Raw genomic sequence first — 24,839 nt, 5'->3', positions numbered from 1 at the left:
CTTAGGAATGTTATGTTGCTTGGATAAATTGACTTCTTTATCAGCTGGAATGACCTTCTTTATCCCAGGTGATATTCTTTTCTCTGAATTATACTTTGTTTGGTATCACTATAGCTACTACAGCTTTCCTTTTGACTAATGTGAGCAAAATAAATCTATTTTTTCATGTTCCTTTTTGCTTATTAGTGACTGTATATTTAACATTTTATATGTATGCAGCACTGAGTTGAGACCTGCATTTTTTAAACAGTTAGACCATGTAGATGTAAAGTGATAATTCATTAGGTTTCACGCTATCATCTTGCTGCCTGTTTTTAATTTTTTCCAATGCTTTATTCCATTTATCTTCTTTTACTGCTTTATCTTCTGATAAAATATTTTTAATAATTACATTTAATATCCTTTGTTGGTTTTTCAGCTATAATTTTTGTTTTATTATGTTAGAGTGGTTGCTTTAGGGATTATAGCATATATCTTTAACTTACCACAGTCTACTTTCAGCTAATGTTATATGCTGCTTCACATATAAGACTATTGCAATACTATACTTACATTTTGTCCCTCTAGGCCTTTATGCTCATGTTGCAATATACTTTACACATAAATATATCATAAATCCTGATTACAATGCTATTATTTTTATTAAACATTTAATTTTTAAAAGATGTTTAAATCATAAGAAAAAATCTTATATAGTTGCCCATGTCTTTAATATATTTAATGTTTCTTTCCCTTACGGTCCTTAGTGTCCACATAGCCTTCTGATGTCATTTTCCCCTGCCTCAGGGACCTCCTTGAATATTTCTTTAAAAGTTTAATTGAAGTATAATTGATTTACAAGGGAACAATTATTTTTTATGTACGTCTGCTGATGAATTTTTTCTCTTTTCTATTTATGAAGAAGTCTTTATTTCATGTTCATTTTTTATATCCTATCTTCCCCAGAATAACCAGCTCTGTACTTCAGATTTCAAGGCATAAAAAATTATTTTGGCTTTCTACAACTAAAATAGTGGTTGTCTATCCATGTTATGTTGTAACTAAAAGTATCTTTGCATAGATTTTTGAATAGAAAATTACTCCAACCTAAACTCTTCATCCTTATATACAGGAAAAGTTCAGATACATTCTCTTTACCCTCTTCAATGGAAATGCATTAAACATATACCTTGAGAAATCATGTAATTACAATTTATTCAATATTAGGGAGTCCAAGAAGCCTTCCTGAAATATGACATCATAATCTAACCCTGAAAGTCAAGTTTTGCAGGAAGATAACATGTGTTGATGTTAAAATGGGAAGGATGTATTCAGTAAAACACCAGTTGTCCAGTATGGTTTTAACTTAAAATAAGAAGGTGATTAGAAAAATGTCTAGAGGATGAACTTGAAGGAAAAAGAAAAGAAAAGTAGGGCAACCAGATCATAAGTGGATTTCTAACTGGTTTTTTTTTTTTTGGTACAAAAGAAAAGAAATGCATTGCAAAGACAGGGTTGGCGGTATAAAAACAAAGGCAGAAACGCCATTAGAAGGCTTGGCATAGTGGGTTGGTTTTTAGTACATAGAATCTGTAGTTTTTATGGGAAGCAAGCTCAGAATAGCCCATCCCCTTCTCACTTTACAACCAAAGAATGAGAATACCTATCTGAATTCATCATCTTCACAGGCGCTGATTAGACAACAATGCTCTGGGAAATTACCTATCCTTCTTTTGGTATTAAGTCTTTTAGAGATCTCTGTCTTCTTCCCAGGACTTATGGAGATAAAGACTTGGCCCAGTATCTGTTTCCTATCATCAGGAGATAGTATCATTCTCTTTCTTTAAGCCAGCTTCTCCCTCTATCTAACATCTCATTGTCAATCTTACTTTCTCATTGCTTTCCCGTCTACATTGCTGACCCAGATAATTTATGCTAGCTGCCACAACATATCACTCCTGAAATCTCAGTAGCTGAACACAACAAAGGTTTATTTCTGGATCACAGATTCTGCCAGGACAGGAAGTATGCTTCATGGCAGAAGAACAAAAGAATGGAGGAAGCACCATAGTTGTAACTGCCTCTGGGTTGTAGCGACACACGCCACTTCCACTCACAAGACATCCACCAGAATTAGCAATCAGTTACCAGGCCTCAAATTAATGGCAATGGAGGCTGAGAAATACGGAGGCACATATGAAGATATGAAATATTTCTTTTCTCTACTGGAGAGAATTGTGTGTTTTTTCTGGAGCATCCCACTCCCCGCCACCACGCACACACCCCTCCCTCTCTTTCCTATCCTCTCTCCCTCCCTCATAAACAGATACTGCGCTTAGAGTATTTTGGAACTTTCAGTTTCTGTACTTGCATATGCCTTATTTAGATTCTCTCAACAACCCTGAGATATAGGTTTTGTTGAGTGTGGGTCATTTGCCTAAAGTCATAACAGCACTAAAGAAGTGATCCAAGATTTTAACTCGGAGATCCTATCACTAAACTATGAGTGGTTCTCAAATTTCAGCCTCTTCACCAAGCATCAAAATCACCTGGATGACTTGTTAAACCACAGATTACTAAGCTCCAGTCCAAGTGTTTTTGATTCAGTGGGTCTGTGGTACTCAAGAACCTGCCTTTCTAACAAGTTCACAGTGATGCTTATGTTTCTGTTACTTTTAAACTTTTTAAATTTTTTGACTTTTTAGGGCCACACCAGAGGCACATGGAAGTTCTCAGGCTAGGTGTCGAATTGGAGCTGCAGCTGCTGGCCTATGCCACAGCCACAGCCACATGGGATCTGAGCTGTGTCTGTGACCTATACCACAGCTCATGGCAATGCTGGATCCTTTAAGCCACTGAGTGAGGCCAGGGATGAAACCTGAGCCCTCATGGGTACTAGTTGGGTTTTTTACCGCTGAGCCATGATGGGAACTTCTGGTCTTTTTAAAAAATGCATCCTAAACTCTTATCTTCTCTTTATTTTCTTTGTCATTAAGAAATATCTTAATGGGGAGTTCCTATCGTGGCGCAGTAGTTAACGAATCCAACTAGGAACCATGAGGTTGTGGGTTCAATCCCTGGCCTTGCTCAGTGGGTTAAAAATCCAGCATTGCCATGAGCTGTGGTGTAGGTTGCAGACGCGGCTCAGATCACACATTGCTGTGGCTCTGGTGTAGGCCGGCAGCTACAATTCTGATTAGACCCCTAGCCTAACCTCCATATGCTGAGGGAGTGGCCCTAGAAAAGGCAAAAAGGCAAAAAGACAAAAAAAAAAAATAAAGAAATATCTTAATGGAGTTCCCATTATGGCTTAGCAGTAATGAACCCGACTAGTATCTATGAGGACGCTGGTTCGATCCCTGGCCTCTCTCAGTGGTTTAGGATTTGGTGTTGCTGTGAGCTGTGGTGTAGGCTGGTGGGTGCGGCCCTAAAAAAAAGAAATACCTTAGTAAGAACTTCCTAAACTAATTTCATAATCTGTTAATAGACAATAATCCATATATATACATATAACACACACACACACACACACACATATATATATGGATGTTTTGATAGTACTCCATAACATGGAATAGATTGAACCATAACAAATTGAAATTTGGCTGAAATTTGAAAGGGTAGTATATAGGCTAATGTACCCTATCTTAGATTCCTTTGTTAATAAAAATGGGAAAAATGAGAACTTTACACATGGGGATGGTAAATAAATAAATATTTACTGATTTCAGTGAATGTTGGTATTTGGAAAACTGACCTTAAATAAGGACTGGTAATAATGACAGCAAACACCACGTGTGGAGTGCTTGCTTCAAGACAGCAGTCATCATCTTGTCCTGCCTAGATCCCTCTGGAAGAAACAGTCATTGTCTTTAGTTTACAAGTGGGGAAACCAAGCCTGCCAAGGTGAAGTCACTTGCTGACATCCCCAGGTGGACATGAGGTGACAGCAACTAGATGTCAGATCCTGAGAGCTTAAGTATCACATGGTGTGATGGAAAAATTGAAAAAAAAAATATGTTTAAAAAGGTTAACCTTAGGCCACGACAACCAGATCTATAAAAACAGATATCACAAGAAAACAAACTACAGACCAATCTCCTTCAAGAATAGAGATGCTCCCAATCCACCCCACTCCCTCTGCAAAAGACTAGGCATTTTTTCTTGTCTTTTTTTTTGCTTTTTAGGGCTGCGCCTGCAGCATATGGAGGTTCATATGATAGGGGTCGAATTGGAGCTATAGCTGCCAATCTATGCCACAGCCACTGCAACACCAGATCCGAGCCACGTCTGTGAACTATACCATAGCTCACGGCAATGCTAGATCCTTAACCCACTGAGCAAGGCCAAGGATGGAACCCGCAACCTGATGGTTCCTAGTTGAGTTCATTTCTGTTGCGCCACGATGGGAGCCCTGAGACTAGACTTTTGATGCAGGGCTGTGTTTTCTCACAGTAGCCTCCACAAGTAAAAAGCTAGAGTGCTACCTATAATAAAGTATTGAAATGACTACATCTTTCCAAATCAGGACTCATTCATGGATGGGACACTGACAGAAATGTTTGCAGACTCTTCCCAACCTTCTTTCCTGAAGAGTTTTCCTTTCTGTATGCCAACCAGTGGGGCGGAGGCAAGGCTGTGGGTTTGGAGGAAGTGAGCCTCCTGGGCTTGCCTGCTCTTCTTCTGAGGAAGACAATGCCAGCCTTTTTTCCCTAAGTATCCCATCTGCCCCAAACCACAATGAGCCCTGGTCTGCATGTTCTCTGTTTTGAGGGGAAGGAGAGCAGGAACGGTTTTCATTTCTTTCTGCCCATGCCTCTGAAAGGCGTAACCACCGCCCCTCTGTCCTCCTCTCAGATTCAGCCCACTATTGATCTTTCTTTTTCGTCTAGACATCACACTTCCCAGAAGAACAGAATGATCAGCGGGTACTCCTCCTCAGCTCTCAACTTCTCAGACTGTTTGAAATGTCCCTTCCCTCTACATGGCCAAGCTCAGTTTCTAAAAGTCCCCAAGGACGACATAATCACCAAATTTGTACATGTGGTAACTCCTTGTAGTGATACACCTGGTATACAATAAATAAATAAAATCGATAACAATAATAATATATAAGTAACTGAATTTTTCAGTATCCAAATTAGCCTAGTCTAACATGAGAAAAAAACTGAGAGATTTATGGACTCTACAAAGTGACCTGTCATCAAGAAATCCCAAGAGTTCCAAGAAGGGATATTGCCTGATCAATCTGATAATTTGTGTACTATTTCCCAAGATTTGTTTCCTCAGCATCCTGTTCTACTTTTCTGCTCCTAAGCAAAATCCCAGAAAGCTGAGGTATAGATGCTTTGTGAGAGGTGAGCTGACTTTGACTCAGTACTAGGGTGACAGTGTGAGATAATGAATACTAAGCCTTCCTCTGTGTGCACGGGTGCTAGCATTCAGGTCATCTGGGGAGATGAGGACAGTAACTGCAGCCCCCAAAGCAGTCCACGGGCTCCACACCACAGCAAAATGTGATGACCACTGTGGGCCATTGGCTACGTCTGTGAGCATTGACAAACCAGCCCCCACCCACCCATTTGCCCTTTGAGGTGACATTAAAGATTAATTGCAGGGCATGAGCAGCCTGTTCTTGGAAAGGAACAATGCTACATAGAGGGAAGTATCAAAAAGCTTCCAAAAGTCTCTTAAAAGATCTCACCTGGTTGCATTCCCAAACCAGCAAAGGAGTTAGGCAACACCTGTGCAAAGGCATATTCACTCAGAACTGGGTTGGTTTCTACAAGCAAACCTATCTTCTCCAAATGTTCCAATCTTCCTAGAGGCTAATTGGCCAGAGTCCATACTGGATTCAGAAGAGGACCCTGTGAAGCCATGGCTTGAGGAAAAGGACTAATCCATTCAGAGAACAGGATATTTATAGCAGGAGGTAAAGCCAAGTTAGTTACCTGTGGGGTAGGGGGCTGGACAGGGCAAGTAGGAAAGGGAGGAGAGATTTTTGACATGAAATTCAGTACCTCTCATTTCAGATTTGACATTCTTCTCTTTCTTCCTTTAGGTAATACATCCCCAGTGATCAGTACTTCCTTGCTGCCTCAGTCCTATACTCTGGCCTCTATACTACTTATACAGTTAATACCACAATTTTCCCAGTATACATTCCTTTTAATTTTGTTTATAATTTCATCTAGATGCATCTTTTTTCCACAAGTACTAAGAATAGCTCATTTGCATAATTATTCATAGATTACAAACACTGCAGTGTATAATAATCTTAGTTTTGTTTTTTTTTTTGGTGTGTTTTGCAACTATCTTAGTGATGATTCTGTTCAGGTTGTTCTTGTCACATATTATAGACACACACACACACACACATCTACGTAATCTCACTTTGTGTGTTTCCAGTTCTGTGCTAGGCATTGTGAATAACAAAGATCCCTTGAAATGACTTGAATCTATCCCGGAAAGCTTATGGTCTAAGAGGGTGAAGATATATATGAACAGCAAACCCCTTTCAGGATGATAAGTCGTAGGTGTGTGTGTGGGGTGGGGGTAAGGCGAAATGAGAAGGTCTCAGGCCACAATCCTTCTCATATAGAATGTTCCACTTAGAAACATTCTGAAGAGCCAGAATGAAAGAGGTTATGATGTTTGAGCTGAGTCTGCAAGGAGGAATCAGAGAGCCTGCCACCCCATCTCCAGCTAGTACTAAAAATTGCCCATTGCCATAGGAAAGGAAGGTGAAATCTACGAAGATTCTGACCTGGGTTTCTTTCTGCCACGTGGCTGTGGTGGCTTTTCTCCTCCAGAATGCTTTAATCCTTAAATCATTAGAATGTCTTTTTATTTGTAACATTTACACAAGGTGAGAAAACCAAAGCAAAATGTGTTTAAAATATACAGATATGCTCTCAAAATGTTTTCAAAATACAAATAAATATTCAAGATATGTGAAAATATAGCTCAGACTTTCTAAAGCAGGGACCAGCAACTACCACCCACAGGCAAAATTTGACTTACAGCCTGCCTTTGTAAATAAAGTTTTATTGCAACACAGCCATGCTCATGGTGGATATGCAGTCAATGGATGGTTCATGCTACATTTGCAGAGGTGAGTAGCTGTGACAGAGACCATATGGCCTACAAAGCCAACATTATTTACTATCTGGACCTTGTCAGAAAAAGTTTGCCAATCCCTGATTTAAAGCATGGAAAAAAAAGGTGAGACTATTGAACTCGTTATGCCTCAGAACAGGACTATTCAAAATATGGTCTGAACAGAGATGTTAGTTTGTAATTCTTTTTTTTTTTTTTTTGTCTATTTTCCATCTCTTGGGCTACTCCTGCAGCATATGGAGGTTCCCAGGCTAGGGGTCTAATAGGAGTTGTAGCTGCCGGCCTACGCCACAGCCACAGCAATGCAGGATCTGAGCCGTGTCTGCAACCTACACCACACCTCACCGGATCCTTAACCCACTGAGCGAGGCCAGGGATCAAACCCACAAACTCATGGTTCCTAGTCGGATTCGTTAACCACTGAGCCATGATGAGAACTCCATTTTTGTAATTCTATAAACAGAAATTGAGAATAATTTATAACTTCTATAGCAGTTCAACAAAGTAATTTTAATGTCTGTTGAATGGAATAATTAACTTATTGGGCTTACAGTTTACATTGTATTTAACTAGTTATCATTTTTAAATAATCCCCTCCAATTTGTTTTCATTTTATCAGTGCATAAAGGAATAGAAATTTTTTTAAAAAAAGTAATTTGGAGTTCTCGTCGTGGCTCAGTGGTTAACGAATCCAACTAAGAACCATGAGGTTGCGGGTTCAATCCCTGGCCTTGCTCAGTGGGCTGGTGGATCTGGTGTTGCCGTGAGCTGTGGTGTAGGTTGCAGACGTGGCTTGGATCCTGCGTTGCTGTGGCTGTGGCATAGGCCGGCAGCTACAGCTCTTATTAGACCCCTAGCCTGGGAACCTCCATATGCCGTGGGAGTGGCCCTAGAAATCGAAAAGACAAAAAAAAAAAGTGCTTCATGTTAGATAGTTTGAGCAGCACTGCCCCAGAACAAAGGTATCCAAACCTACCCAACCAAAGAGCCAGAATTCACCAATAAAAAAGGCTCATAGTGTGGTGTCTTTGCTTGCAAAACAGGTGACCTGAAATATTTCAATACTTCCGTCTTTTGCTAGCCTTCAGTCATTGACCCTTCATTACCTCTGCATTCAGTCACTGACCCTTCATTATAACATCATTGAACCTCACTGTGACAAGAGATAAATACTTCATCAGCCAAGTTGCAAGATGAAGCAGAGAAAAAATACATGGGACTCTATCCTAACATTCATCTTGGACTTTCAGCCAGAGTTCACTGGTTTATAGTGTGTGTGTGTGTGTGTGTGTGTGTGTGTGTGTGTGTGTGTGTGGTGTGTGTGTGTGTGTGTGTGGTGTGACTAAACTACTAGAAGAATGGGGAAATAGGGTCTATGCATTTTAGAAATAATTTTAGAATTTCCAATCACTGGCCTCTTTATTAATGCATATTTAAATTATGTTGGAATTTGATTTTATACCAGCACGTATCAGATTCTAAACTGAAAAAAAAAAAGTTACTCTTCTCCTAGTTTACAAAAATAAAAAAATCCTTGTAAGATATAAGGTATGAAATGTTGATTCTGTGAGCCTGAAAATTACTTATCAATCACAATCCCTTCAAGACCCCAATAGCCATAAATTCATGTTTCTTGTTGCCATTGATGATTTAGATGCTTTTGAACGTGGTACTGAATGAATTCATAACATCCGATTAGACAATAACCCCCAAAGTGACAGCTGACTGCAGAAGGGATTTGTCCTCCAGGACGCTTGATCCCTTTGTAATAGGCACACCTCACAGCCTAATCTGCCAGACTCTCTAATATGCAGTTGCCTGGATTCATTTCTGTGCACTAACGCCTTCTGTGGGGAGACGGCCCTTGCTGGGCTCCGCTGGTAAACAAATTAGAGAAACTCCATTATGTTGTATGAAAGGCCTAACATTTTTCTCTCGCTGATTGTAATTAAGTTCATCTAAAGGTCAGCTGCGAAGGGCCCTCTGCTATCACGGCTGCTGTACATGGAGAAGCTTTGTCACATTTAATTCTGCAGCTTTGCTGTGGAAAGTTCATAAGAACTGGAGCCCATCCAGCCCCAGCACTAGGTTGCTTTGTGTCTGTGAACAGCACATGAAGGTCTTCAACTCCCACCACCCACTGCAGAGGAGGAGAACAAAGGGAAGGAGGTGTCCTGTGGATGCCAACACAGCTGCTTTTTTTCTTTTTTTTTTTTTTTTTGTTTTTTTGCCATTTCTTGGGCTGCTCCCAAGGCATATGGAGGTTCCCAGGCTAGAGGATGAATCAGAGCTGTAGCCACCAGCCTACGCCAGAGCCACAGCAACACGGGATCCAAGCTACATCTGCAACCTACACCATAGCTCACAGCAATGCCAGATCCTTAACCCACCGAGCAAGGCCAGGGATCGAACCCGCAACCTTATGGTTCCTAGTTAGATTCGTTGACCACTGAGCCACGACGGGAACTCCCACAGCTGCTTTTGAGGAAGCAATTTCCAATTAATTCATTTGGATTAAGAGGGAGTCCCTCCTACTCCCATGTGATAAAGTCCCTTATAAGCTTAGTATAATTTATACTATTAAAGTTGTTTACAGGAGTTCCTGTTGTGGCTCAGTGGTTAATGAACCCGACTAGTATCCAAGAGGACACGGGTTTGATCCCTGACCTTTCTCATTGGGTTAAGGATCCAGCCTTGTGGTGAGATGTGGTGCAGGTTGCAGATGCAGCTTGGATCTCGTGTTGCTGTGGCTCTGGTATAGGCCAGTGGCTACAGCTATGACTGGACCCTAGTCTGGGAACCTCCATATGTCATGGGTGTGGCCCTAAAAAAAACAAAAAAATTGTTTATAAGTGCAAAGTGTAGGTTAGGATTTGGCAAGTGCTTTTGATTCAGATGCTTCTACACCCATGCATATGCCATGAATGTCATAAAGATAACCTTAGGTTTAACCCAAGGACTCTATGGATTTCTTGGTTGAATGTCCTTCAAGTCAAGGGGAGAGGCTCATGCTTGGGTTTCACAAAATGACCATCTAAAAGCTGATGTTGGAGTTCCCGTCGTGGCGCAGTGGTTAACGAATCCGACTAGGAACCATGAGGTTGTGGGTTCGGTCCCTGCCCTTGCTCAGTGGGTTAACGATCCGGCATAGCTGTGAGCTGTGGTGTAGGTCGCATACTCAGCTCGGATCCCGCGTTGCTGTGGCTCTGGCGTAGGCTGGCGGCTACAGCTCCGATTCAACCCCTAGCCTGGGAACCTCCATATGCTGCAGGAGCGGCCCAAAGAAATAGCAAAGAGACCAAAAAATAAAAAAATTAAAAAATAAATAAAATCTGATGTCTATTGCCTATGCTCGCACATTGCTAAGAGACCTAACCAACTACAGAGATGATTCTAGCCCTGGCTTGAGCAGGACGATGCCTAGGTGGCCTCATGTAAATCTTTTAATCCTATGGGATCAATGTTTCCTTACTGTCATGTAAAAAAGTGTCCTTACTCTGTATGTAATTAGGTGACAATATAGTCATTCTAAGTGGAATACCAATGAAGATGAAAGAGGGTGCTGGTATAAAAGGTAGAAATTTGGACTGGTCCAGGAAAACCAAAATCTATGGTTCCTCTATGGTCCTTTTTATAACGCCAACTAATTGAGGAAACTAAGGTATTTAGATATGGCCCCCCAAACCCTACTGAGTCCAGAGCTACTTTTTCCTCATTACTATCTCATCTTCCTTCAGAAACTCTAACTAGTTCTCTCTTAAAAGCATAGAAGCAGATTCTAAATATTAATTATCACAGAGAAAAAGTCAATTATCTAGAAAGTAATATGCAGAATAACTCCTGGAAATTAGGATAGAGCTATGGATAGTAATACCATTCAAGAAAGCTTAAGAATATGTTAAAATAAGGATATATATATATGTATTTTTTTTCCCCTGAGAATTAAGTTCATTAGTACAATGCCAAAGGCCTAGGTAGATTCAGGAAGTGGTAGATGCATCATTATATTGACCTGGGTGTTCTATGATCTGCTAGCACAAGTTTCCCAAATGTAAGATCCTATGTTAGGAAGTAAGATAAATTTTGGCGTGACTTCCTGGGCAAATAGTACATCATTTCTAGCCCACACTTTAGCCCTTAAAGTTTCTAAAGAGCACTTTGTTTCAAACATGAGTTCCAGGACTCTGAAATCTATAAAAAGTCCAAGTCAAGGAAGGTATATCCCATTTGTCCAAATGGCCTTAGTTATTGCTTTTAATGCTAATATCTTATACACCATGGCACATTTGTTAAAACTATGAAATAAACTTTAGTGCACTACTATAAATTAAGATTTTATTTGGATTCTTATTTATAATCTTTCACTCCTTTTGTATGCACTTTGGCTCTCCGTTAAACATTTGCTTTTAGAGGTATTTTTATCCCTCCAAAAGTTATTTAAGCATTCCTTAAACACCAAGAGAAGAAGGTAACGGTCAAAAAAAATGGTTAATTTCAATATCAAGAGAATCTCTTTTTCCCACTAAATATGGTTGGCATTGAGTAAGTATGTGAGTGTGGAGTGTGGGTGGCATTTGTTTTTTCCCCTTTAACCAATTTCACAATTGCATGAGCCTCAAGTTTATCTCTTGCCTCAGCAACTCAGAGAGCCACCCAGCACAGATCTATACCCAGCACTTACTGATAATCTAAGGAGTGCATGTAATAGCCCCCTGTATGTTCCCAAAGGAACATCCACACAGAGTCAGAAGGTAGTGAAGCAGAGCATCTATTTCCAGATACAGCCATGCTTGCCTTTGGTCAACTAGTGATTTCCCCTCACCTCCAATATTGCCCATTTCAACTTTAAATCACTGTCTTCAGGATTCCTTTACAAAAAGAGCAGAGCAGGCTCTGAAGTGACTAACACAAAGAGCTGGAAACGGAATTTGTGGTTGGAATCCTAGTTTAGCTGTGTGTGCTCTCTGGTACGGTGGCTCTTGGCTACTTAGAAGGCAGTGGCAACTGAAAGAACGTGGGATTCAAAGCTCCTCCTGAAAGCCTGAATTTTCCTCCAGTCATGAACATGTATTCACTTTGTGACCTTGGGAAATGGCTTAAATTCTCTTACTTCAGCCTCACCTGTTGCACGGCAATGACGATACTGGCTTGTGGAGCTGTGAGGAGTCACCTGGCATGTGCTCACGTCTGGAGGTAGTAGAGGCTCTTCAGGTCAACTTGTCCTCCTTAGCAAAGTCCATCATCAGGAAAAGAGAAGTAAGATGCTGAATCAACCTTCAAAGAGAAAATGGACATTACTGACTCTGCTTTTCTTGGACGCCATCACTTACTGAGGAATTCTGACTTCCTAGACTCTTGAGATTGTTGTTTGCAATTCTCAAATGTATCCTCTAACCAAAAGTGTCCAGTTATAACTAAGATCAACATAGATAAAATAAAAAAACTCTCAAATAACTAAAGGTTTTCAATTTGGCTCCCTATCCCCAAGTGTGACTATCTTTATGCCCAAACTCAGGAACTCTAATTTTAGCCTGGCTTTCATGACCTTGTATAAGCTAAGCCATTCTTACAAAGAAAAACTTGACCTTCATTGCTTTTCAGCTTGCATACCTGTGTCTCCTATCTACTTGGTTTCTCTTCTGAACCTTCTTTGTGTGTGTGTGTGTATGTGTGTGTGTGTGTGTGTTTGCCATTTCTTGGGCTGCTCCTGTGGCATATGGAGGTTCCCAGGCTAGAGGCTGAATCGGAGCTGTAGCCGCCGGCCTACGCCAGAGCCACAGCAACTCGGAATCTGAGCCGCGTCTACAACCTGTACCACAGCTCACAGCAACGCCGGATCCTTAACCCACTGAGCAAGGCCAGGGATCGAACCCGCAACCTCATGGTTCCTAGTCGGATTTGTTAACCATGGAGCCACGACAGGAACTCCCCAGAACCTTTTTAATATATATATATTTTCGTCTTTGGAAAGTTCTGTTTTGCTGCCTCGCCAGCTCAATTATCTAATACTTTTGGTTTCTTCTCTTTTTCATACCTCTCTTGACTTTCAGTACTCACTAGGGTTTAACACTAAGTATGGCTTTGGGCTCCAAATATTTCTTGGGTCTCTATTTTGGTTCCCTAAAGGAAACATAAACATATCATATGCAAATACTCTACTCCAAATATTTCTTACTACCTCACAGTCACACATGCCTTCCAGGACATCTTTAATCAATATTTTGATATTAATTGTTCTAGAGGCATTTCTTACAGAAAACATAATTTTGATAACTCTTCTACACGCCAAATCATTTCAATGGATCACTCTGTCTTGTGATATCGGTTAGTTAGAGAAGAGTGCCTTTATCACTTCCAGGAGATAATCAAATTTTAAAAATAACCTTAGAGTCTAAATATAGAATATATTCTATTTATTCTAAATATAGAATATTAAAAATATTTTGGAATTTCCTGGCTATCAAAAAATCATTAGCTGAGCTGTTCACATGTTGATATTTAGGTCTCCGTTAGGCGTGAAGACAAACACTAGATATATGGATATTTAGAACTTCAAATAACTTCATTCTAGAAAATTCCAACTAAATGTATATAAATCACACAGAATAGTACCTCTAATGTTCATGGTAATCAAAGTAATATCGATTTTGCAAAAATAAATGAAGACACTTCTTAGAAGGGAATGGGCCTTGCAATTTTTATCAATATTTTGGTGCTTTTTTTTAAGAAAAAAAAGTCATAAAACTAGAAGCAGTACTATAACATTCATGTTTCCAACCCACTGCATTGGTTGCTGTTTACACATTGTCATTTTTAGAAAAATGTTGTCATGGCTTAAAAAAAAAAAAAAACTTAGGGTGGTTTCTATTTTCCTCTCACAGTTCCATTCTCTATGCTCCTTCTTGGAGATAACAGTTATCTCAGGTTTAAAATGATCATTCTAAAAGTTCCTGATGTGCTCAGCAGAAGTGAACTCAACTAGTATCCATGAGGATGTGGGTTCCATCCCTGGCCCTGTTCAGTGGGTTAAGGATCTGGTGTTGCCGGTTACAGTGTAGGTCATAGATGTGGCTCCAATCTGGCATTGCTGTGGCTATGGTGTAAGCCTTCAGCTATAGCTCCGATTAGACCCCTAGTCAGGGAACTCTCACATGCCACACCTTCAACCCTAAAAAAAAAAGAAAAGAAAAAGAAAGAAAGAAAAATCAATAGCCTTTATTTATATGTACATTATGGCATTTCTGTGTATGTGCTTCAACATTCTCCATATGTAGTGCAGTGCCCTACTCATTTATCCACCTGAACTTGCCTTTCCTTCTCAGTATCATAATTTCTCTATATGTGTGAGTGAGTTTGGGTCTATTCCACACTCTTAAGAGACCACATTGTATTTATCTCTTCCTATCTAATGAGTATATAAGGTATTTCCAGATTTGTTCGTAATTGTTGGCTACTACTAGCCATGCAGTAAGGGATGCATGTATCCAAAAATGGAAATTACAGAGACATGGAATATGTACAATGTGTTACTAGATACTTGAAACCATTTACAGTCCCCAAAACAATATACGGAAGTATCAATTTCCATTACCAAAAACTTGCAAATGAAAAAAATTATACTGATTGATAATTTGATGACTGAAAAACTATCATAGTTGTTTTAATTTATAATCCTTGTTATTATGGATGTTAGATGTCTTTCCATATGTGTAGTTGCTATTTAGGTTTCCTTTTCTGTGAATTGCCTGTTTATATTTTTACACTTTTCAACAAAGTGAGATATCTTTTTAAATTGACTTGTATAACTTTATATGTTATAAATTCTGTAGGTAATTCCAATCTGTGATGCATATTAATTACAATGTGGGTTAAGGTGTTATAGTAATGTGGCACTAAAATATAGTGGCTCAAACAGGATATTTAATTATCTCTAAAATAAAGGTCTAGAATGACTGGGTCACACTGCTGTGCAGCAGAAATTGACAGAACAATGTAAATCAACTGTATTAAAAATGTAAAAAAAACATAAATAAAAGTACAGGTTGGTAGGAAAAGGCTGGTATCACATCTTTGTAATAGAGCCAAACTATTTCTTTCTTGTTTCTCTGTAGTTCTCAAAATCTCCATCTCATAGATGACTGATCTAGTTTCTATCATAAAAGTATGCAGCTGGGAAGAAGGGATAAATTGTAAGGGGAGAACTTATCTCTTCTTAAGGACACAAGTTTTTGACCCAAGTACTTGCTTTCATTTTGCACTGGCCAGAACTTTCTAACATGGCCATGCTTTTCTGCTACATGCCAGTGCATACCCTTGAAATCCTGGTGCTGTAGAAGGGAAGTGATACTGGGTTTGGAGTAACAAACTGTGATATTGTCACATTCCACCTATTTAGAGATAAAAATTTTCAAATCTGCACTTATTCCCAAAGTGAGACAAGCCCACTTCTTCCCTAAAGAAAAAAGACAACATGGCATCTCACCTAGTAACTGCATCTATTTATGAAGGCTCCAGTTTCAGGTTTCCTAGGTAATATGTGAACTTCTCCATTAAGCCTAGATAAGATGATATCTCTCATCACCAGCTGCTTTGGATTTTAACCCTTGAATTCCCAAGAGACTGGAGACAATCTTCAGACAGTCTCCCTATGTAGAGTTTATTCATTTCCATCTACCCTTGCAAACTCACTAAGGATAAATGGAGTTTATCTTTCTCATTTCAGTTTCCTAAAATTGCCAAGTATAAGGCAGTTAACATCCACATCTGGAGTTTTTTCTGAACAGTTTTTATAATACTGAAGTTTCACTGGGTCAATGATGCTTTATAAATCAGTGTAGGCATGAGTTTTTCATGCTCTTGCCATAGCATAACAAAGGTTGTTTTGTTGTTGTTGTTTTGTTTTGTTTTGTTTTGTTTTTGCCACAGTCACAGCAGGTGGATGTTCCTGGGCCAGAGACTGAACCTGCACCACAGCAGTGACATCACTGCATCCTTAACCCAGTGCACCACAAGAGGACCCTGTTATGGTCTTCCAAGGTAGCAAATTGGCAGAATTATAGTTGCCAGTTATTCAATCAAGTACCAGTATAGGTACTGCTAGGGAGGTATTCTGAAGATGTGACTAAAGTTCATAATCAGTTGACTTTAAAATAAATATGAGTTGGTCTGATTCAATCAGTTGAAAAGACTTAAAAGCAGGAGTTCCCGTCGTGGCTCAGTGGTTAATGAATCTGACTAGGAACCATGAGGTTGCGGGTTCGATCCCTGGCCATGCTCAGTGGGTTAAGGATCTGGCGTTGCCGTGAGCTGTGGTGTAGGTTGCAGACGCGGCTCGGATCCTGCGTTGCTGTGGCTCTGGAGTAGGCTGGCGGCTACAGCTCCAATAGACCCCTAGCCTGGGAACCTCCATATGCCACAGGAGCGGCCCTAGAAAAGGGGGAAAAAAAAAAAAAAAAAAAAAAAAGACTTAAAAGCAGCACTAAGGCTTCCCTGAAAAGAAATTCCTCCTGGGGAGAGAGATTTTTAGCCCATACTTAGGAGTTCTACCTGTTCTTCCTGATGACTTGCCCTATGGATTTCAGATTTGCTTAGCAAGGCCTCACAATCACAAAAGCCACAGATAGTTCTATAGATGATGATGATGATAGGTAGATAGGTGGATGATAAAAATTATAGGTTAAATGATGAATGTATGATAGATATTGATAACTAGAGAGATCCTACTGAATCTGTTTCTCTAGTCTAAAAATGAGCCCTGGCTAATAAATAGTTACCAACTCTTTAGCTTACAGTTTGTGTCCTATTTCTCTGTTGTCGGAACATTAAGCCAAGAACATAGATTTTAGCTGTGTTGTGAGAGGACCCCACTTCTATTAACCAAACTATGTATTAGTTAAGTATAAGTTGGGTCTACGACAGAAAAAAACTAAACTTCAATGGCTTCAGTGAACCAGATGGTTACTTGTCTGATATCTAGAAGTTTGACTAAATCACCCAAGGCTGATGTAGCTTTTCAATGTTGACATTTTTTATGACTCAATAAGTTTTAAAAGTACTTCTTTATTTTTCTACTATATTAGAGTTTAATATTCCACTTATTTTTACTGCTTGTTTGTATGTTTGTTTTTAAAGCTTCTAATATATATGTTTCATATTTTAACACATTTTCTAAATGTCATCAGTGTTTTACCTTCTTCCAAAAATAAGACCTTAGAATCTTTTTTTTTTTTTAAGGACCGCACATGGAAGTTGCCAGGCTAGGGATCCAATCGGAGCTGTAGCCACTGGCCACAGCCACAGCAATGCAGGATCTGAGCCATGACTGCAACCTATACCACAGCTCATAGCAATGCCAGATTCTCAACCCACTGAGTGAGGCCAGGAATCAAACCGAATCCTCATGGATACTAGTCGGGTTTGTTACCTCTAAGCAACAATGCCTTCAAGACCTTAGAATCTTTTAACTTCTCTCATTCTAACTATCCTCTTCCTCCTATCTCCCATGCATTATTCTTAAAATTTCTATTCTAGCTTGCTTTATAATAAAATAATTCATGTTGCTATCATCATAATGTATAATTAATTTGTAACTATATTTCCAAAATAATTTATCTATTTCCTTTATAAATATTTTGTAGTTTATTAAATTTGAAGTTATTTTTATTTTTTCCATTTTTGTCTCTAGTGTATCCTCTTCATTTTTCTAAGCTTGACAATGTGTTTATACAGCCCTCATTCTTGAATACTAACTTAGACATGTGTAGCCAATTATTCCTTCAACCTTTGGAGCTATTGTATAGTTTTCTTCTAACAGATATTATTGGTTATGAGAAATTTGCTGTCATTCTGATCATCATTCCTTTATAGAAATGACAAAGCGGCTAGAGTAGGCACTCCAGAAGGGTGATACTCTTTTAGTCACCGCATACTGAAAAGATGCAAGGTTTAATCCCTATTTACACATAGGGAATCAGGTTCTTGTTTCCTCCCAAGTATGATATGCATTTGGCATCTGTTTCTCATTGGCATTGAAAGTTGGACCAGATCATTCATATATAGTCCTGACTTCCATAGATCTTTTGGCTCTGAATTTTTCTCTCTGTGTTACTCAGAAAGTATGCTCATGACTTAGAGCATAAACATTTATCTATATACTTATTTAATACCGTAAAATATATATTCTATATCAGGTCTATATATTTTGGAGGATTAGATTTTGCATTGCTTACAATTTCATTTTGGAATTTTTACCTTTTTTTACCGGCAAAATTCCTGGGCCATTATTATTTTAATATGTATTATTTCCTAGTTAGAAAAGTAATGTGTGTTAGTTACATTTTCTTAACATCTTTCATAGAAAATGAGGCATCTTTAATGATATTAAAAATGTATGCTGAGATGCCAGCAATGATCTTTCAACCAAATAATGCAAAGGAATTTAAAAAGCAATTGTATATTAACAATTTTCTCCAATTCTTTTAATAAACCTGGGCACGTTTTGAGTTTGTCCTGATGGTAACTGATGCCTCATATTCCATTATTCAGGCAATTTTGTAGCAATATTGACTGACAAATTACACATTTTGATATGTCATTAATATTTACAGAGCACCCATCCCAGGTTTATCACTAATGTCACCTTGAGTGGAATAATGGTGCTCAAACATTATTTAAATTTATGGCAACAAGCAAAGGCAATTATTATTATTATTTTTATTTTAGAAATCAATGCAAAGAGTTCATCTCAAATGGCTATCACATAGAATATTTATAACCCTGGACTGCTGTCAACTTTTCCATGAAGAAGGGGAGTTTAGGAAAGCTAAAAACTATGACCACAGATAAAGCAGGAGCACTAAGAAAAAAAAATACAACTCATTCTCATCTTGTTCTTCTGGAAATAAATTTGTATTCCCAAGATTTTTAAAAGACAAAGAAATAGGAACATTACTTTATACGTTGCCTTAAAGCTGGGAACACAGTGAGAGGTATTTACTCTTGGCAGAAAGATGAGGAGGGAACAGAACTTCCCAATGGGCTAGGGCAGGTGTAGTTCAGATGCTGCTCTGCTCTTTATGATGACCTCACCCTGATAGGAAAAGAAAAATACAGCATAGGTCTTTCTTCTTTCTCCTGAAAAGAGCAATATTTAAGTCCAGACTCTTCCAAGTGAACATCATGACATTTTAGTGGAGAAATGCATATGTGACTTACAATGCATAAGGACCTTGGTGAGGTCAGAAACAAACCATGGCTCTTTTTTTGAGTAGAAGCTGAGAAGCTACATTTTAGACGGGAATTAAGGTCAGATTCAGGGTTAAAAAAGGTAGCCAACTGTTGTAAACCTTCCAATCAATCTCCCTGAGGTTCAAGCAACCAGTAATAACTAATTCTCTTCTCTCCAGCTGCTTTGGTGACACTTTGTAATAGTTCATCTTCCATAAACCAATATTAAGGACCCTGTGCTTCAGAAGTTCACTATTAATTCAAAATTTGAACATAGCATCCTTTTCCTTCATCCCCTCCCCCAGACATCCCACTGGTTAGCAGAAGTGCTTAGCAGACTCTATATCATAGTCCTAGGTTGGCATCATATGCGATGTAAGAACATGACTTTGAAATACCTCTTTATTTCCACTAACTAGTGATTCTACTTTTTCTCATTTGATTTTATTCCATTAATTGTTTGGCATATGGAAGTTCTCAGGTTAGGGGTCGAATCAGAGCTGCAGCTGCCTGCCTACACTACAACAACAGCAATGCCAGATCCAAGTTCCATTTGTGACCTATGCCTCAGCTTATGGCAAGGCTGGATCCTTGACCCATTGAGTGAGGCTAGGGATCAAACTCACATCCTCATAGATACTGCTAAGGTTCTTAAACTGCTGAGCCACAATGGGAACTCCTCCATTAATTTTTAAACTATAACTTTTATTATATACCACCTAGCATTTGTATGTTCATATTTTGACTCAGCCAGGTGGAGTTTGCAATGGTTTCAGCCCTACTATAAGAAATCTACTTTTACTCTGATAATTAATATCCATTTACATAAAGCAATAATTACATTTTATAGCCGGAATTTCTAATGAGTTATTTAACATTTTGTTTTTCATTTTTTGAAGATTTTATCTCTTTAAACATTGTTGTCATAATTGTTTTGAAGATTATCTCAGATAATTTATAATTCTTTGTATTGTTATTAGTTTGAGCAGCCATAATAACATACCACAGACTGAGTGGCTTAAACAAGAGAATTCACTTCCTCATAGTTCTGGAGGCTAGAAATCCAAGATAAAAGTGCCAAAAGGGTTGGTTTCTGGTGAGACTTCTCTTCCTGTATTGCAGTCTCCTTCTCACTGGATTTTCATGTGGCCTTTCTTCTGTGTGCATATGGAGTAAGAAAAAAAAATTTGTCTCTTCATCTTCTCTTTTTAATTTAATTTTTTACAGAGTGTAGTTGATTTACAATGTTGTGTTAGTATACACACACACACACACACACCTATATATCCATTCTTTCTCAGATTCTTTTCCCATGTAGGTTATTACAGAATACTGAATAGAGTTCCTAGTGCTATACAGTAAGTCTTTGTTGGTCATCTATTTTACATATAAAAGTGTATGCATGTTGGTACTATCCTCTTGATTTATCCCTCCCTCATCCTTCCCCTTTGGTAACCACAGGTTTGTTTTCTATATCTGTTAATCTATTTCTGCTTTGTAAACAAGTTCATTTGTATCTTTTTCATATTTCACATATAAATGGTATCATATGATATTTGTCTTTCTCTGTCTGATTTGCTTCACATAGTATGATAATTTCTAGGTCCATCCATGTTGCTGCAAATGGCATTATTTCATTCCTTTTAATGGCTGAGTAATATTCCATCATATATATGTACCAAATATTTATCCATTCATCTGTCAGTGGATATTTAGATTACTTCCATGCCTTGGCTATTATAAATAGTGCTGTGATGTACATCAGGTTATATGTATCTTTTTGAATTATGAATTTGTCTGGATAGATGCCCAGGAGTGGGAATGCTGGATCATATGATAGTTCTATTTTTAATTTTTTAAGGAACCTCCATACTGTTCTCTATGGTGGTTGCACCAATTTACATTCTCATCAATGGTGTAGAAGCATTCCCTTTTTTCCACGCCTTCTCCAGCAGTTATTGTTTGTAGACTTTTTGAAGATGGGTTTTCTCATTGGTAGTTTTGATCTGCGTTTCTCTAATAATACTGTTGAGTATTTCTTCACGTGATTTTGAGTCCCCTGTGTGTCTTCTTTGGAGAATGTCTATTTAGATCTTTGACCTCTTCCTCTCCTTACATGGACATCAGTTGTACTAGATTAAAGGCTTTAATATATGAATTTGGTGGGAACACAATTCAGTTCACTACAAGTTAAAAATTTTGCTTTGTTCAGGTTGCTGACGTGTCATTGTGGTGACTTTTTTCCTCAAGATAAAATATAAATTAAACATTTAAAAATCTGGAAAAGTACGTTAAAACACAATTATAATGTTCAAAGAAATAAAGGGGGAAAAGATCAAAAAGCAATAAAGTTTCCAAAAGTGAAGAATATAATTAGTAAATTAAAAAAATAAACATTTTGTTACTTTTGGCAGATAAATAATATTTAGTATTATCCCATATTCATTACACTTGCTCTGGACAAAATAGGAATCTCTATGAGGCAATTTTACACTTTACTTTCCACAGTAACTGTGGTTTTGACTATTCTGGATGTTATCTATGGAAAATTTTTGGCCCAAGATCTCTAAAAGATACAGGTATTTTTATTTGGGATCACAGGATATGAAATATAGATGCCAATGAGAGATCTAGAGAATCTGACAAAGGTTTATGGATAGATATATAGATAGGTATATTATATTATATAATATTACTAAATACCATAAAGTATTTCCCCAATCACTTTCTCAAACATACTTAAGGGACAGTCTCCTTAAAGCATGTATATACATTTAAAACCCATGTATATGTTTCTCTAAGAAATTATATTGAATTCCATAGTTCTAATGAAGGTGTTCCATACCATTCAGTTTTCATGCTGTCATGAAAAAAAAAATGGCAATGGTACAGAGGGGAACTTTGCAGTAGGTTTATTAGGATATGATGATAATGTACTTCATGAAATGCATCTGTTGTGTGACTGGTTACTTAGTTGTTCTATTTAGTGTATTATACACACTTGTTAAAGCTTTAAATCACATGGGTCTATTGTTTACATTTGATTAAATATAAACTTTGTGGTCCTTTCTCAATATTGTTTGAGACTCTCAGTCCAGACTAGGAGAAATACGAAGGAACACATCCAAGGTTATTAATGTGACAGGCACTGGAGTATGTAGCTTAAATCTCTTGATTTATCTCATATTTCTAGAAACCAATTTGAGGTATATATAATTCAATTTTACAAATATTAAAAATAAGGACATTGAGTCTCAGAGAATCAAGTTATCCAGTTACCAGTACAAGAAAAGTACTTATGATTTTCAGGAAAGGGAGGGACATAGATACTGGAAGAGGAAGGTCCTGAGCTCACCTCCCTCCATGAACATATCAAAACTAAACATATAGAGCAACTCTTGGTGAGGACAGCCTGAAGACTATCAGAATGACTCCTCTACAACCATGGTTATAAAAACAGTACAAGGAATCCAGCAAGAGGGGAGGAAAATAAACCAGGTTGGGATCTACCCCACTAGCAGATAACCCAGAAGAGGAGTGGAATATCATAGGCTCAGGGATCCTCCTTAATGAGCAGGGGTTCAAGCCTCTTATTAGACATTTTAATCCTGTAGTCCAACTCTGGGAAGACAAGATCCCTTGCCTGGTTTGAAAATCAATTTGGCTTATAATTTGGTTGTAAGAAATTGGGACTCTGCTACTGACACAAGTATTCAGAGATTTACTTGCCCCCCGCCCCAGTGCAGACACAGCAGACTGGACACTGCCTGGTGCTCTGGCTGGCCTGCTAAGATTGTCTTAGTGTATCCCCAGGCTGCAATGGTCTCATGCCCCAGTCCTTCTGGCTCTGACATTGCTCTTTGCCAAGGCAAAGACCACCATATTGTGTACCATGGAGAATCATGGCCAGCTCAGAAAGTGCCCCTCCAGCCACGACACTGTACCCAAACAAGGTAGAGACCACAACTGCATGCACTAGAGATAACAGGGGACAATTCACAAGCTCTCCTCCAGTAACTTGGTCCAAGCCCTGCCCCCAACAAACATGAGACTCTCATTACTCCAGGGAGAAGACCAACTTTTTCAGGGGTCCAGCTCCAGCCCACCCCATAACAGAGCAGTCACTGAGCCCAAGAGAAGCCCCTGTTCACCTTGACTCCACTCTAGCCCCCAGACCTCAGCAATACCACTAAAACAGTAGCAGCCAGCACATTCTGGAAGAAGATGCAGCTTATGCTCATATCAGATCCAGCTCTTCCACCAAAGCCACTGGGCATACACAGATTGCCCAGAGACTCTCCCACATAAGGATATGCATACCAGGAAAAGTAACTGTTTTGATTAATATCGTAAAGAGAGAAGCCAAATGAAATTAGAATAAAGATGAATGTCTTCCAAATGAGATAACAAGATATCCCCTCCCCTGCACACTAATGAAATGGAGATAATTAATTTATCTTATAAAGAGTTCAAAGCAATAGTAATAAAAATGCTCACCAAACTTGGGAAATGAACAAAGAAACACAGTGAAAACTTCAACAAAGAACTAGAAAATATAAAAAATAACTAATCAGAGTTGAAGTATAAAATAACTGAAATTAAAAAAAAAAACTAGATAGAATTTACAGCAGATAAGGTAATACAGAAGAATGCATAAACATTGCACAAACTTGCATTTATTTCACTGCAATGCATAAACTTGAAAGATAGAACAGTAGAAATCATTCAATTGAAAAAAAAAGAAATAATAATTTTAAAGTAGGATAGTTTAGGGGACCTCTGAGACAATATCATGAATACTAACATTCTCATGATAGGAATTCCAGAAGACGAAGAGAAAGAGAGAAGGACAGAACAACTATTTGATGAAATTATGGATGGAATTTTTTCTCACATGAAAAAGGAAACAGATACCCAGATCTAATAAGCATAGAAAGCCCAAAAATATAAGAATCCAAAAAGATCCACACCAAAACATTTCATAATTTAAATGGCAAAGATTAAAGATAGTTTATCTTCTGAAGCTCAATGTAAAAAAATTCCAATAAAAAATGGGCAGATGATCTAAACAGATATTTCACCAAAGAAGATATATGGACGGTCAAAAAAAAAAATTCTTGACATCACTATTTATTACGGAAGTGCAAATCAAAACTACTATGAGGTACCACCTTACATCAGCCAGAATGGCCATCATAAAAAAGTCTACAAACAATAAATGCTTGAGAGGATGTGGAGAGAAGGGAATTCTCTTACACTGTTGGTGGTAAAATAAATTGGTGTGATCACTGTGGAAAATGATATGGAGGTTCCTCAAAAAAAACGAAAAATGTAACTATAACACAGTCCAGTAATCCCACTCCTGGGTATCTATACAGAAAAATAAAAATAATTCAGAAAGGTACATGCACCCAATGTTAACTCCATAACTATTTACAGTAACCAAGACATGGAAGCAACCTAAATGCCCATCAACAGAGGAATATATAAAGAAAATTTGTATATATATATACAAT

At 38.3% G+C, this 24,839-nt stretch overlaps 1 long non-coding RNA gene across 2 annotated transcripts in view; it reads right to left on the bottom strand.

Moving 5' to 3' along the window:
- The window catches only part of LOC102165887, a 592,639-nt gene that overhangs the window by 51,818 nt on the left and 515,982 nt on the right, over window positions 1-24,839 (bottom strand). The window contains exon 7 of one of the 2 annotated variants that reach the window (XR_002342827.1): window positions 12,220-12,372. This is a non-coding gene — a long non-coding RNA (uncharacterized LOC102165887). Of the gene's footprint in view, window positions 1-11,039; window positions 12,373-24,839 lie in introns of those variants that run through there. The other variant, XR_002342826.1, reaches the window with a different exon arrangement.

Source organism: Sus scrofa, chromosome 3, assembly GCF_000003025.6.
Source record: "Sus scrofa isolate TJ Tabasco breed Duroc chromosome 3, Sscrofa11.1, whole genome shotgun sequence".
NCBI lineage: Eukaryota > Metazoa > Chordata > Mammalia > Artiodactyla > Suidae > Sus > Sus scrofa.
Note: the sequence above shows the minus strand (reverse complement) of the source record. Positions and strands in the feature narration are given on the sequence as shown.